Raw genomic sequence first — 16,297 nt, forward strand, 5'->3', positions numbered from 1 at the left:
ACCAGTAATAATCAGATACATACAGATTAGAGATGCATGTACCAACATCTCAGTGTTAGTAGCAAGAACAATGAGTTTTTCTGTAAGAAACAGCATATTTTAAAATGAAATGGAGATCCTTTTTAAAAGTTAAAAACTCATTCAATTTTATGTCTTACAGTGTCTATACTGAGTTCAATATTGTATAAGTGTATTAATTCAACTGTAAACCTAAAAATTTACAGCCACTTTTGAAAGAGATGCATCTTAGCTCTGGAAATTGTTATTGACTATGTCAATGCTGTTGTAATGAAATGCTTCTTCTAAGTATGTGGTTATTAAATAAATAATTAAAAATAAATAAATATTAATAAGAAAATATATGTTAAGGAAAATATTTATAGTCCTGCCTCTAAACAAAAACAAAACAAAACTGAAAAAACATCATATACACACATCAGTTGAAGGACATCATAGAAAAGGTACTTTGGGTCTTTGAGTCCAAATTTAGCCATTTTGAATATCACATATTAGGAGACAAAATAAATGTTTGAGGAGCTAATGAAATTAATAAGAAAATATATGTTAAGGAAAATATTTATAGTCCTGCCTCTAAACAAAAACAAAACAAAACTGAAAAAACATCATATACACACATCAGTTGAAGGACATCATAGAAAAGGTACTTTGGGTCTTTGAGTCCAAATTTAGCCATTTTGAATATCACATATTAGGAGACAAAATAAATGTTTGAGGAGCTAATGAAATATAGATAGATCTTTTTTAGTTTTCTGTTTACTATTCTAATTCTGACTATCATGTCTTTTTTTTAAATTTTTTTTAAAGACAGTGTCTTCCTATAGCCACAGGTTGCCTGGAACCCACTATGTAGACCAGGCTGGCCTTGATCTCACAGAGATGCCAGTGCCTTATTAAGCACACAATCTTCTTGCAGTGCCCCATGTAAAAGAATGTTTTTTTAACTGAGACATATTTGTACATACATATAATATGTTTTCAACAAACGTATACCACAAACCCTCACCTCCATCTCTTCTCCTATCTGCCCACACCAATTTTCTCTGAAAACCATGCCGTCCCCCTTTCTCTCACCATCTCCCTCCTCATCTCTCTTTTAAAGGCCACTGAATCCACTTAGTCTTGCCTGTATGTAGATAGATACAGAAATCCTAACAGACTAAATCCTGTCTCTTCTTGTTACCATATAATGAAACTACTGACTCACCATCCTGTAGACTCCAGTTTGCCGATGCTTCTGAATGTCCCATTTTCTGAACCAAAGTATAAAAATGATCTCATAATTCTATGGTTAGTCAATCCCTATATCATGGAACTAGGAATGCAAGAGCTTAATCAAACTTGATGCACTGCCAAACTAAGTCAGATATCTAAAAATGCGTGTCTCTGCCATCTTAGGTGCCCAGGACAAGCTCTCATTTCTTCAAGGTAATTTTAGTTCAAAGAACTTATTGCTGTTTCCTGATTTTGGTGAACACACTTTAGTAGAACCTGTGTATTAGTTCTTTGCTTCTCAAGCTCTCTAGTCAAGCAAGCTGACCTAGTCTCACACAAGAGATACATTTTGAAAACCAAAAAAATTCAAAATAGTTGTTTAGATACATTTAGAAACATGTTATCCTCACTAACACCACCATCACCTATTGCCTGTGCTTACACAATGAAGGGGAAATGTGTTTGAGTGCGATACTGGACAAAGATTAATGTGAAGGTGGAATACTAGCTAAACAAGAGTGAAAGGAGAAAAGAAAGCAGGGAAGGAGGAAGGGGGCAAGGAGAAGGGATGAGAGATAGAGGGGGTGAGAGACAGAGAGGGAGAGAGGGAGGGAGAGACAGGGATTGAGAGATGGAGAGGGAGAGTGGGAGGGAGAGAGGAGGTGAGAGATGGAGAGGGATGAGAGTTTTTCTTATAATTAAAATAAAACAAGACGCTACTTCCCTTTTTCCAGGGATTTATTAAAAAATTACAGGAATGAATTTGTGGAATTAAAAAAAGAGGTATGTATACTGATTTTAAGAAATTCATATAATGCTTCCCTTCAAAAATAGGTCATGTATTTCACACTGTAAGAGTAGTTGAAATACTTAAATATAATGTTGCATTAGGAAGGATGGGTATATTCTTACTGATAGACATGCTTTAAATTAAATTGATTTTAGTCATCAGTTTATATTACTTTTTAGTCACAATTTAGTTTAATAGTCTTTGAATTACTTCCTATGAATAAATAATAAAGTCATGATTTCTACTGGCAACTACTTTTTTTTTTTTTTTTACATTTTAAAGTGCAAAATGTAGGAAATTAGTTGAGCATCTGCCTCCATTTTTATCCTATACTTGTATAGGTGGTTTTATTTTTAGAAACCAAATATCAAATTAGTTGAACATATTTTGATAGGTTTAAATGTCTTTAGTGCAAAGGAAATGTCTGAGTCTTTCTAATTTGAGTAAAATTTAAAGAAAAGCAGACTGGCATTAGGCAATCAGATAAATTCTTTTCCTGTGGAGACCTGTAAGAAGGTCAGAGAAACAAAGCACTATCAAAAATCTTTCTGTGGTGAGAAGAGGTGGGGGTAGGGATGAAGAGTCTCCAGGCATTTTCTCAGGAGGCTTCCATCCACTGGGTGTCACTGCTGATATGTGACTGAGCCAAGAGAAAGATACTCCTGTGGCAGCAAGAGTTCTAAGACAGGCTGTGAGAAGCTAGAGGGTTAGATGCTATCACCCGACCCACTACACAACTGGAAATGCATTATATTATCCGTGTCAGGCTGGTGAGCACTGTAAATAGTGTAATGGTCGTATAAAAATGAATAGAATGATCGAATTCTTCCTTGGGGCTAAGTCCTGGAAATAATTATATTCTTGAATGGATTAAATTTGCTTTAATGATATACGTCTGCTTTTCTTAGTTTAACAAAACAAAATAAGCAACAAAGGAAAAGCTATAGTCTCAATCACTTGTGGGGCTAGAGCTCCACTGTGGACTTTGATATTGGAGCCTATTTGAGGTTTATCATTGGCATGTACATCTTTGAATTAGACAAAGATTATGTCAATACTGGGGATTTCTATCCATTTGATTAAACATAGGTAGCAATGTTTTTTTTTTTTTAAATGTATGTGTGTATAACTTTGCTTCCTCTGAAATTTTCTTTCCTTTTTGGTTTTTTTCTTGTTTTAATTATTAAACTCACTATCTTTGAGGAAAGAGACCTGAAGGCTGATTGAAACTAAAATGGTTTCTTCTAACAGTGTTCCAAGTCTACATAATGGAGATGAAATAATTAAGTATAAGTTTTGTGATTTGGAATTGATCAAGTGTCCATAATGGGGCAGTGACTGTTTTTCAGATCAAGAAATCAGTGTGTATAATGAAGAACTCAATGTAATTTTAAAAGGATAATAAGTAGGAAAAATGAGGACACAGGAGATGAAATTAGGAGTAGCATGAGGAAGAGGAGGAGAAAGGGAAGGAGAAGGAAAGACAGAGAAGAAATGAATAATTTCCTTGCCTTCTTATTTAACAACTTTGAAAGGATGATTTCTAATACCCTGTGTCATTTTTTTATGTGTTGGATGACAATTAATAGTGCAACCTGTAATTCAAATGCTTTGGAAACCTAACACCTGAATCAGTTATTAGAGTAGCTAGCATTATAGGTTCAGGGTCAGTAGAGAAAGGAGGTAGAAGTTTGAGGGAGACATGATAAGAGACCCATAATGATTTTCAAGGTCAGGCATGGTCGACCACTTAAAGACTGAATTTGGAATGACAGTGCTGCAAATTCTTTCCTCTTAGCTTCTTGCATTCATATGAGCACCAAAGTCATGGTAGGCTCTCATGCCATAAGCTGAAGAGTATAAGTATATCATGTTAACTGGTTAGTGTTATGGCATTTTGAAATCAGTTCTAAATGGTGAAGACCACAGCTCTCTGAGAGACAAAAGTTCTGTTCATTTCTATTGAATGATTGAATTTCCAAATCTTTCAGATGCATGAGGTTAGAACTTAGGGTTTCCAAACACTCATTTGTTTGTATTTATTAACATTAGCTTTCTGCTACAAACTGGGCATCAGTATACATAATTCAAATGCATTCTGAGCATCAAGATTTTGATGTGCACTGCCTAAATCACTCAGTAGCTGAGGCTTTGGAATTTCTTTCATTAATAAGATTTCAAAAAATACACAGGGACAATTTAAAGGTGAACTAGATAGAGCTTAATCTAAAGTCACCAAAGATGACTTGCAAGCATTCTGGTTAAGACACAGTGTTTGTTTCAAAACTAGCTGTCTTGTTTTCAGATCATTGCTTAATATATGTTTAATACTTATCAGAGTAGTTTTGTTCTTTCCAAACCAATTAGCATATTTTTTGTGCTAACACATGGGTATGAACTAGTACAGCCAGTGGAACCCATGGATAATAAGCTTTTTTTTAAAATGTAATCTTGGATGAGAAAGTGCATTTTCACAGAGGGACAAGAGGATAGAAGTGCTTTTTTGCATTGCATTAAGACATGATGCGGTATATATTTAAAAGATTTTTCTTTCCCTCATTAAACGTGTGATTCCTGTTTAATTATTGGCCTTGGAGGCTTCAATGGCAGAATACTACTGCCTATTTTGTTCTCAGTTTTCCCCATGTGATGCTAGAATTATCTTAGCTCTATATCTTAAATGGAAAAATTCTTGAGGAAAAAAAGATTTTTTCCTCTATATAGTCTCAACCATGAATAATGTTGCAAACTTAATTGATATTAAAATTCATTCTGGTTGCCAAATAAGTTAAGACTGACTTTGGTTTAGGTTCAAGATTCTTTTCTATAAAGTGTGTGTGTTTAACCAATATTATATAATATATGCATATGTACAGACATGGATATAGATTTAACTAAAGATCATATAAGGAACAGTAAGAATGTGATCCCCAAAACATGAAAGCTGTAAGAAGCAATGAAGGAAGCATTATTACCTAGTACCAGGAACTCAGACCAAGGTGGTTAGTGAAAGTCTTATTATACCCGTGATTAAATTATGAGGTAATCTCCTTGGGATAGAAGTACAGGCTATATCACTAAAGACATTTATAAAGTCTACTACTAGAAGTATAGGTGACTGTGTTCTTGAAATACCTCTGCCTTCATGTGGAGTTCTATTAAATGCTTTTCTAGATTTACATAGTCTGTAATTTTCCTTTTCCATCTCCATTTTGTCTTTCTGCATGTTTTTCCTATAATTGCTTGAAAATATTATAAGATGCTAAACTTTCATTTTTTTCTGCCTACTGTGCAATTTTCCTTAAGAGCATGCACATCATTATTATAGAAATTAAATGTGTATGATAAAATCAACAAGATTAAAATTTAATATGGAAGAGATTTCTGAGATCTTATTTAATAATGTATGCCTTGCTTATGGAGTCTGGATATTTTTTTCATATAATTTTAGGGACAGAAGTTTTGTGTGTGTCTGCTTATATATTTATGTTTTGACTGGCAAATGAACCTACAGTTGTGAAATGACACTGCACCTCAATGATTCAAGGCAACCCAAGGCAACCCAAGGCAACCCAAGACAACAGACATGAGGCAATCATAAAGTCAAAGAAAAACTTATGCTTAACACAACAACATGCTATTCTGCATACTGACATGTCCTACACTCAGAATGCTGAGAGTGCCTGTAAATGCATTTAGACTCTGTGAAGCACTATTTAGACCTAGTTAATATGCATTCCCATACCAAAGGAAGAATGAAGAATTACTTTAACGACCCCTAATGAGACTTCCTCTACAAAAAAAATATTGTGGGGAAAAACCAAGAACTTTTAGGCTGCAACGTGAATATACAAGAGGCTTCATTGATATTTCACAGCAGCTTAATGCATGCATAACTTGAAATCGGCAGTGTAGTGCTGCCCAACACATAATTTTCGTTGACTTACTAACATTTAAACCAGACACAATTTAAATCTTTTTAAGTAGGTCAGCAAAAAGGAGCAGCCTTATTGCTTATAAGTAGTATCTTAGTGGGGATAAACTTTAATTGCTTCTCTGTCAGTGAATAATTAGCAGAGTTTTGAAAAAAAAACATAACCACTAGTATTATAACACATAACCATGTGTTAAAGGGCGTTATAATAGTTTCTTTTATGATTTATGATTTGGTATATGAGATTAATTGATGCTTTGACCTTTCACATTTATTAGATAGACACCTTAAGGGAAAGAAGTGTTACAGATAGTATAGCTAACTTTATCTTTTATCTTGTTTGATGTTTCCAAGTCCATATAAGGAACCATATGCCATCATATCAATAGAATGTTTTTCTCCTCGTATCTTTTTCTTTTTTTCTTTTCCTCTCTTCACTTCTCCATTCCTTCCCTCTTCTCCCTTCTCTTCTTCTCTTGGAATCTTTTTCTTCACACCCTGTGTCCTGTTTCTCTCATCTTTCTTTTATTGTTGAAGTACAGGCTCCCAACGTAGCCTAGGCTAGCTTGGAATTCACTATATAATTCAGAGAGTACTAGGACTCATGTCCTCCTGCCTAAGCCTGACACTGAAGGCATGTGCCACCATGCTTGGCCCTGAGTTTTCTTTTTGCATCACTGAGTAAAATGACAATGCCACTGTAATGAACAGATCATTTCTTCTGTTGATTTCATCTCAACCAGCCAAGGGTTTCCTCTTCAATTTTGAAGAGAGTTAAAACACAGGGCTTATCCCTGAATAGACACCTACATCAAACTTCTGCCACCAAAGGCTCAGGGACAATTGCAGGAAGGGGAGGATTGTTAAACCACAGAGATGGTAGGTGACCACAAGGAAACACAGTTTTCCGGACAACTAGGAAGTTATTTATAAGAACTCACAGTAACAGTAACAGCATGCACAAGTCCCACACAAGCTCAAAACAAACATAAATCTCAGCAAAGAAGTGGAAAAGCAGGTAAGAAGCCCCAAACTTAGCTGAGAAACTATTGGCAAATAACTCCTGGGAGAGGGAGGATTGGTTTTCTTTATGGGTATGATGCTAGGTAGGTTAACCAGGCTCCAGTGGACAGACCCACACGGTAGGACATTTGGAGATGCAAATTTGACTCAATAGGCCTTAATGTATGTGAACATGAAATACAATGGGGGGTTATAGGAGAGAAGTAGATAGGGAGGGGATCTAAATATGATCAACACATAAATTTGATTATCTCCCAGAACTGGAAGACAGACCCTACTGCTGAAGACAGGACATACTTTGGACATAGGACTTGGAGCCATGGAGCAAGAATTGACCTGGGAGCCTTCTCCCTGAAGTTTAACTCCCATAGTTCTGGAGGATACTATGCAAGCTTCTAAGGGAGAAAATCAATCAACAGTCCAAGCCAGCCCTAAAGCCTAATACCATAAGGACCAGCAGAGCAAACTGCCTCTTTTGGTGCTATAGTGTCACTGTTATCTGGAGAATAATCAAGAACTATCTAATTGGACTTAAAGCCCTCTCAATGGGAGTGAGCTCAAGGGTGGCACTGTAAACACAGTCAAATACACATGGACTGGAGAGGTCATCTACCCTAGAGAAAACCCTATCTAGGTCATATCTCTAGGCAAATGAAATTTCTTACCGTATGCAAAATATGGATCCTTATATTTACAGACAAGTATAATGTACACCACTCATCAAAGAAGCTTCCTTCTGAAAAGGTGGATGCTACTGCAGAACCTGACAACTGGTTTGGCCCAGAGAATATAATTCTGTGAGATGCCCAGTCCTTGGTGACATACCTACAGTGGAACCTCTACAACTAAGACTCACGGAACGTAGTAAAACTGGGGGACAGGAACAGAAAGAAAACTAGTGCTTCCATCATCTTTCACCAGTGAAGCCGCCTTATACAACAGTTTGATGCACACAAAAGGCCACAACTGGCCAAATTTTAAAGAATAAGAGACTGCGGAGTATGTGTCATTGGACAGGACTCCTATATCAAACCTCTCCCACCCATGGCTCAGGGACCATTGAGGAAGAGGAGGCAAAAAGATTGTGAGAGCCAGGGTTGGTCCATGAACTTAGGGAAGCAGAGACTATTCAGGTCACTGGGAGCTTGTATATATGAACTTATGGCAATGGCAGCATCATCCACAGGACCCATGTGAACTCAACCAGACAAGGGCCCAGAGTAGAGCAAGGGAAATGGTTGGTGGGTCATCCCTAGTCTGGGAACTCCTGGAGACGGATCACTACTGGGTGGGGGAGAATAATCCTTACCAACACTCTCTAGATAGACTGACCAAATGCCAGTGGATGATTTTGAACCAAGGGACATCTGTATAGAAATGCTTGACTGGATAGGACTTAACATCTATGGTAGACTACATGAGGTCCAGTGGGGGTGCATGGATGGAGGAGGGTGTCTAAATTTGATTAATAACTGTTGTATGAAATGTACAAAAGCTCAATAATTTTTTTAAAAGACAAAAACATGAAAAATATATTAAATTGACAGATATTCAGTAAAAATATGTCTTCAAAATACTAGTTTCAGTTCCTTTGGATAGTTGCCCAATAGTGGGTATAATAATTTGAATATGAAATAGCCCACACAGGTTCCTGGATTTCAACACTTGGTCTCTAGCTGATGGTGCTATTTGGGGAGGTTTTGGAACATTTAGAAGAATGGCTTGTAGCAAGAGGGAATCATTCACAGGGTAGGCTTCAGGATTATAGCCCAGTAGTTTCCTGTCCATGTTTGCCTCCCTGTCTTCAGAGATGTGTGTAAGCTACAAGGTACCATGCCAGTCCCATTGTCCTGGCTTCACTGCCATGAGGGACTCTATCCCCTAATATTTTGAGCCAAAATTATTCTGTCCTCCCTTAAATTGATACTCATTGGATATTGGGTAGCAGTAATGAGAAAAGTAGCTAATATTTTATGGTAGTTACATTTCCAGTTTTTCCCAGGAACCTCTGTTCTGTTTTCTATAATGACTATACTGACCCATATAACCATCACAGTATGCAATGGTTCCCATCCTCCCAACATTTGTTTTCTGTACTCTTTGGTAATAGCCACTCTGATTGGGATAGAGTAATATTTAAATTTGGTAGCTTTATTCTAGATAAAACCTCTGATTTTTCACGATACTCAGCTAGATCATGTTAGATATTCCTGGTGAATGTTGCCATATTAGTTTTACTGTGTTTATCATATTATTCCATATATATATGTATATATATTTCTTTTTTTTCCATTACATGATTCTGTGATGATGGCGCTCATAGGTGAGTTTGATCCTATTTCAGTATGAATATTTTCATTAAGGAACTGAATGTGGAGGTTCTTAAAAAACCTAATCCAGTCATACCTCTCTTGGGCATATACTCAAAGGACTCTATATCCTACCAGAGAGAAACCTATTCATTGCTGCCATATTCACAATAGCAGGAAGTGTAAAACACCTAGACTTCCATCAACTGATGAATGTATAATGGAATTATTATACATTTTCCCAATGGAATATTATGTAACCATTAAGAATAACAAAATTATGTAATTTACAGGTAAATAAATGTAACTGGAAATAATCCATATTAAGAAAGATAGTTGTTTCATATTCTCTCTCATAAGTGGATACTAGCTTTCTATCTTTAGATATACATATTTCAATTGGAGAATCCATAGAGGTCAGAAAACTAGTAAGGGACATGGTGGGGCTTCATGGGAGGGGAGATAGAATGCAGTGATATAAATGGAAAAGGAGAATAAAGGATATGATGGGTGAAAAAGGGTGGAGATGGGAGGGCAGAAGAAGGAGTATTGGGAGGAATAATGAACACTAGAGGCTTTTTGAAAAAGTTATATGGAAACCTACTTTGGAAGCTTTTTTCAATATGTACATATACAATATAAAATTAGTTTAGATGTAGTTATCATATAACAGGGGTTCGGTGGCCATAATAGACACCAAAGACTAGTAAATGAAAATGTCAGTTCTATGAATGGACTTCCTCTTTTGTAGTTGTTGACCATAGAGATTCCATAGATCCTCAGAGACTATTGACTATTGCCATTTCACTTGGTTATCCATTAGACTCGATGGTAAGGCCCTATTGCTGAAGACCCTACATACCTGAGTCAGAGACCAAAAATGAAGAAATCAACTTGTGAAACTTTATCTCTGTTGGCTAGCTTTCTTAGTACTAGATGGTACTGTGCATGTTATTTGGAGAGAAAGATCATCATCAGCCTTACACAGCTTGAGCAAGCTACAATCACAACTGGCCTGGCAAAATATACCCATTGGTGTAACTGTATAAATATTATGGGAGTAACTAACCACCTTCTCATTGAATTTAAGGGCTACTTCATAAGATATGTTCTGTAACTCACACTGTTATCAGGGCCAAGAGCCTGTTGTTGGATAGGTCACAGGCCATAAGGAAAAACCTATTATTATTATTCTGCTAAAAAGATATAATATTGAACTGACTCATAATGACTTGCTGTTATACCCATAGACTAGTGCATCTCTCACCTCTCACCAGAGAATGTTCTTCTTGCAGCAGATGATGGTCAACACAGAAACCCACAAATAGTCAATGTCTAGAGAATAAGACACTATGGAGTGCTCAGCCATAAATAGGAAACCCGTATTGCATCTTCCATTACCAAGGTTCAGCGATTATTGAAGAATGGGTACTGAGTGGAAATACAGTAAGAGCCAGAGGTGGTAGGTGAATACAAGGAAAATCAGTTATTTGGACACCACAGGAGAGTTTCACATAGGAACCCACAGCGTTTATGACAGCAGGCAAAAGAGCTATGCAAACCCAAGCCAGACGGGGTCCCAGCATGCACTGGGGAGGTGGAAAGGCAGCCCCAGCCTTATTTGAGGATCTGTTGGCAACTGATGGATGCTTGGAGAGGGAGAGAAAGTTTTCTTTACTGGTGTGACTCCTGGTAGGTTGGCCAGACTCCATCAGATAGACCCACACCCAGGAGCACTTGGGAGGCATGGATTTGATTCAATAGCCTTAAAAAAACAAACAAACAAACATACAAAAAGTGAAAGGCAGATAATAATAGAGGACATAATGTTGAGGGGAGCGTATTGGGAGGGAGTAGCGAGGGGCAGGGACATCTAAATGTGATCAAAACACATTATATGAAATTCTGGGATCACTTTTATTTTTAAACAGAAAATAGATAATGCAAAAAGAAATTAAAGAATGGAGGAACAACAACAAAAAACCCATATGACATATGGAGACAGACATACGGAGAACAAAAAATTAAATGGATTCAGGTGTGGTGGTTCATGTCTATAATCCCAGTACTCAGAAGTATGAGGCTACCCTGAGCTACATATTTTGATGCCAGCCTGTACAGCAATATGAGACCTTAATTTTAAAAAATCAAGAGAAGGTAGAAAGTTAAATGGTATGCATAGTTACAGTTATGTCAATAATAACATAAAATAGGAATGGCTCAAACAACCTAATCAAAAGTTGGAAATTGGCAGATTAAATAAAAGCAAAACTATCCAATTATGTGCCTTCTACAAGAAATATTGTTTGGATTCATAAATGTATGGATATCATGATAGTTAGTCTTGATTTTCAACTTGGTGGGATTTTGGATCACCATGGAGAAAAGTCTATAGGCATATCTGTGAAGGATTTTCTTGACTGGGTTAACAGACATGGAAAGACTCACCCAAATATGAGTGACACTAGTCTATAGGCTGGGTTCCTGGACTGAATAAAAAATGAAAGCCAGCTGGGTGCAGCATTGATCTCTCCTTCTTCACTGTGGCTGAAATACGACAGCTGCTTCATGCTTCTACCACCATGACCTACCTGCCATGCACCCTAAAACTGTGAACCAAAATAAAACCTTCCTTCCTTAGAATAAAGAATATGGCCATTCTTTGCGCATTTAGAACTGGATACTCAGTGTAAAACATTAGATAAGATTAACTATTGAAAGAATCACACAACTTTTGAGGCAATATGATTTAAGGACAAGTAAGTAATGTCAATGATAAACATAAATAGGTTTAAAATATAATAAATGCTATGATTCATCATAAAAAGGATTATTTTTCTTATATGAAATCTCAAAACAATATATTTTGATTGAGGCATCATATATTCCAAATTTAAAGACCAAGGATGCCGGGAAATATTGGATTGATGATGTTCTGGTAGTTGCCAGTATATTCAGGGTTCTCTAGAGGGACAGAACCAAAATAGACAGAATAAATGTGTGTTAATACACTGGCTTACACAATTTAGGCTGGGTAATCCAGTCATGGAGAGGCTGAGAACACAGTAGCTGCTTAGTCCACAAAGATGGGTGTCTCAGAATCCAAATCTGGTGATAAAGGATTTGATGAGGGTTCCAGGAAAGTTGAAAGCCTCCAGTCCACCAGTAGAAGGCTGTAGAATTTGCATTCCAATGCCAGTGAAGGTTAACAGCAGCAACTACAACAATAGTGCAGTTGCTCTTACCAACAAGGAACAAAGGCAGCCATGTGAAAGCTGTAGCTCTTGCTTAAGGATTCTTTACAATCAGGCCACTACTAGAAGGTGCTGCCCTCATTGGGGAAAGGTCTTTTCATTTAATCTTTCCAAGAAACACTCTTACAAACCCAATAGTAAGTGTATCTCATAAAACCAAGATTAACAATGATATCACCTAATCAATGTCATTTTAAAGATAGCAATCAAAAGTCAGACATGGGTGTCCTGATCCCCAGTGCCCAAACTAGCTATATTCTACAGCTTAATTTGTTAGACCCTGCGTAGGCTGTCCCCATCCTCCACCTTCCCCTTACCCTCCTAAACTGCCTGCTAAGGACCTACCTACTAACCTGGTAAGTCAGATCCCTCCAGTGTACCTTGATTCCCCTGCACCCCGAGCAGCTCGACTCCCTCCCTGGACTTTGTCCCCCTTCTACTCTTGGGCCTAGACTAGCTCCTGCTCTTCCACATCAGGTCTCTGGACTAGCTTCCTAACAGACTAGCACAATCCTCCAGCTTAGTCTGTTAGATCCTCTGCAGGTTGTCCATACCCACACATTGCCCTTGGCCTCCTGATCTGCTTGCCACAGGCCTGCCTACTGCCCAGACCAGCATACTACCCCCTGAGAACCCGAAGATCACACCAACTTTTTGTATGTGAGCAAAAAGCAACCAAGCTACATCAACAATATAAATGACACCAAACTTAAACTAAACAAAGGTGGAATAGAATTTCCTATAGGACAAACAACCAACAAAAGACATCCATATGCCCAAAAGAAAGGCAAAAACCCAAATAATATGAAAAACCAAGAGAACACATGTCCCCAATAAAACCCATCAGTCCAACAGAAGGGTATTACAACAAGAAACACCCAAAGGAACACCATGACACAGAATATAAAAGACCAATCATAGACATTATCAAAGAACTTAAAGAGCACATAGACAACTCAAAGAACTCAAAGAGGAAAGGCATAAACTTGCAACTGAAGCTCAAGAGAATAGATATATGTGGCTGAATAGAATAACAAACCTAATCGGGACTTGAAAAGAGAATTCTCAAAAGAGGTAGAAGTACTGAAATAAACCAACCTGACATGAAGATGGAATTTAAAAACTCAGTATGTCAATGTGAAATAGCATTATTTTCCTCACAAGCAGAATGAATGAGATGGAAAACAGAAAAACAAGACTGGAGGACAAGATTGAAGGCTGGACTCTTCAAGCAAAGACTGAAAAAGTTTAAAAAGGAGGAACAGAATATGTAGGAAATGTGGTACACAATGAAAAGGCCAAATCTATTATTCATAGGCATACTGGAAGGAGAAGAATCTCAGGTCAGTGTCCTTTACCAGATATCCAACAGGATTATAGAAGAAAATTTCCCCAAATGAAGGAAAGGCATTATTATAAAGATACAAGAAGCACATAGTATACCCATTACATTAGAACAAAACAGAAACTCCCCTTGGCATATCATGTTAAAAGCATTAAATGTACAGAATAAAGAGAAGGTGTTGAAAAGTGTGAGAAAAAAATTAAGTATGAAGGAAAATCCGCCAGAATTAGAGATGACTTTTCAATGAAAACTATGAAAGCCAGAAAAGCCTGGACCAAAGTACTCCCAGTTCTAAACAATCATGGATGCCAACCCAGAATACTTTGCCTAGCAAAACTATCTATCATAGTAAAAGGGAAACAGACAATTTTCCATGACATGAATATGCTGAAAGAATTCATGTCCACAAAACAACCACTACAGAGACTACTTGAAGCAATGCAAAGGACCAGTGATAGGAATGACTATCCCCAAGAGGTTACAGGAAGAAAACAAAGGAAAGTATAATTATGGAAGCACAAAATAGAACCAAGAACACAAACAAAATGACAGTAACAAATGCAAATCTTGCAATAAAACTAAGTATCAATGGCCTCAACTCCATGGTCAAAGGCACAAGCTTATGTGAATGGATTAAGAAACAGAATCCGTCTTTTTGTTGTCTCCAAGCCACTCACCTCACCTTCTAGGCTCTATCTTAGGGTAAAAGGATGGAAAAAATGTTCCAAGAAAATGGCACTAAGAATCAAGCAGGTGCTGCAATTCTAATATCTAATAAAATAGACTTCAAATTAAATCTAATCAGAAGAGATAGAGGGTCACTTCACCTTAATCAAAGGAACAATTGACCAACAACATATTGCAATCATGAACATATACATAAACTCTGGTGCACCTGATTTCATAAAAACAGTACTACAGGACTATAAAACACACATTAACCTCAACTTAGTAATAGGTGACTTCAATACCCTACTATCTCCAATAGGTCAACTGGACAAAGAATAAACAGAGAGGCATCTGAATTAAATGACATATTACATCAAATGGACCTAACAGACATCTGCAGAATATTCTACCCAAGCACCAAAGGATATACTTTCTACTCAACATCCCATGCAAGCTTCTTTAAAGTTAACCACACACTGGAACAAAAACCTCAAAAAATACAAAATTTTGGAATAATTCTATGCATCCTATCAGACCATAATGGAAGAAAGCTTATAATCAATAGCAAATGTAGCTATAGTAACTACACAAATTTAAGGAGACTAAACAACACACTCATGAAAGATGAGTGGATCAAAGAAGAAATCAAGGAAGAAATAACAGCATTCCTGGAACTAAATGAAAATTATAAAACTTCCACCCTGCACAAAAGCCAACTCCAAATGGATCAATGACATCGCTATGAAACCTGAAATTCTGAAGCTCCTAGAAGAAAACATAGGCAATACCCTTCAAGATACAGGTATAGGAAAGGACTTTCTAAATTGGACATCAGGCATTAATGTCAACAAGCAACAAGTGAAACTTCACTAAACTAAAAGGCTTCTGTAGCTTCTGTAAAGCAAAACAAATAACCAAGGAAGTGAATTGGAAGCCCACTGAGTGGGAGAAAATCTTCACCTGTTATACATCTGATAAAGGATTAATATCCAAGAAATAAGAAAATAAATAAATAAATGACAAAAATAAAAATATGGGTCAAGGACCTGAACAGAATTCTCAAACAAAGAAATAAAAATGGTTAATAAACCTTTTGGTTCTCAGCGCGATACCATGGCGGTCGGCAAGAAGAAGCGCCTGACGAAAGGTGACAAGAAGGGAGCCAAGAAGAAAGTGGTTGATCCATTTTCTAAGAAGGATTGGTGTGATGTGAAAGCTCCAGCTATGTTCAACATTAGAAATATCGGAAAAACACTAGTGACAAGGACTCAAGGAACCAAAATTGTGTTTGATGGCCTCAAGGGTGGTGTGTTTGAAGTGAGCCTTGCTGATCTACAGAATGATGAAGTTGCATTTAGAAAGTTCAAGCTCATTACTGAGGATGTTCAGGGCAAAAACTGTCTAACTTCCATGGCATGGATCTTACCCGGGACAAAATGTGTTCCACGGTCAAAAAATGGCAGACAATGATTGAAGCGCATGTTGACGTCAAGACAACTGATGGTTACTTGCTTCGCTTGTTCTGTGTTGGTTTTACTAAAAAACGAAACAACCAGATACGAAAGACCTCCTTATGCACAGCACCAACAGGTCCGCCAGATCCGGAAGAAAATGCTGGAGATCATGACCCGAGAGGTGCAGACAAATGATTTGAAAGAAGTGGTTAATAAATTGTAAGCGTTTTTTATTTCCTCTTAACATAACCCTGAGTGCCTGTTGAATCATCCCTCTTTTGAGGGC

General features: G+C 37.2%; 1 pseudogene; it reads left to right on the forward strand.

Annotated features, from left to right (window-relative positions):
- Positions 1-15,652: 15,652 nt before the first annotated feature.
- On the forward strand, positions 15,653-16,249 carry LOC103733243 (annotated as a pseudogene).
- The last annotated feature ends 48 nt before the right edge of the window (positions 16,250-16,297 follow it).

Source organism: Nannospalax galili, unplaced genomic scaffold (assembly GCF_000622305.1).
Source record: "Nannospalax galili isolate Female #2095 unplaced genomic scaffold, S.galili_v1.0 scaffold496, whole genome shotgun sequence".
In the NCBI taxonomy this organism is placed as follows: Eukaryota; Metazoa; Chordata; class Mammalia; order Rodentia; family Spalacidae; genus Nannospalax; species Nannospalax galili.